At 38.0% G+C, this 774-nt stretch overlaps 1 non-coding gene across 1 annotated transcript; it reads left to right on the top strand.

The window, feature by feature from the left end:
* The first annotated feature begins 219 nt into the window (after window positions 1–219).
* On the top strand, window positions 220–327 carry LOC124899067. Its single transcript, XR_007056206.1, has one exon. It is a non-coding gene; the product is annotated as a small nucleolar RNA R71 (small nucleolar RNA).
* Window positions 328–774: the final 447 nt, after the last annotated feature.

Genomic DNA, 774 nt, shown 5'->3' with positions numbered 1-774 from the left:
AACGCAGTGAACTGATCTACTTCTAATACACCTGCAATTCTTAGGATCACTCCTCAAGTCAGCATACCATTCAGGATTTCTTTGCAAAATTTGATTTAGCAGTGTATATAAATCATTATATGGTTTCGTAAGAGCTTTCCCCTCAACTGCTAAACCTAAGAGAATCTTGGTATTTGATCCAACCCCTCTATGAAAGTATGAACAAGAACATCATTAGACTAATGATAGTGAGGGCAATTTATTAGCATCCCCTTAAACCTCTCCCAAGCTTGGTAGAGATTTTTTCCTTTTTTTCTACCTGAAACTCAGAATATCAATTTTCAAACATGCATTCTTCCCTGATGGAAAGAATCAAATTAGGAACTTTTAAGCCAAATTGTCCAAGAAAGTGATGGAGAGTGGTGGTTTAGTATGTAACAACCTTTTTTCTTCCCCAATTAAAGAAAAGAGGAAGAGATCCAGTCTGACTTAATTAGTAGACACCCCTATAGGTATGTAGGTGTCGCTAATTTCTGAGAAAGTTTGTATGTGCCGTTGTGGGTCTTTATGAGAAAATACAACAAATTGTCTGGACGAATTCAGCAATTGCACCATATTTTGCTTTAATTCAAATCGACCGCCTGGCTCTGGCTTGCAGATGCTATTAGAGCATGGTTCGTAAGTAGGATTGCCACTTCATGAACAGGTCTGGCAGCTACTTGAGGAAGAGTAACTGGAATCACCGAAGCTAGAACATGTTCTGTATTTGGATCAATTAGATCAACAAGATTAGGA

This window comes from Capsicum annuum, chromosome 5 (assembly GCF_002878395.1).
Source record: "Capsicum annuum cultivar UCD-10X-F1 chromosome 5, UCD10Xv1.1, whole genome shotgun sequence".
Lineage (NCBI taxonomy): Eukaryota > Viridiplantae > Streptophyta > Magnoliopsida > Solanales > Solanaceae > Capsicum > Capsicum annuum.
This window is presented reverse-complemented; position numbering and strand designations above follow the sequence as displayed.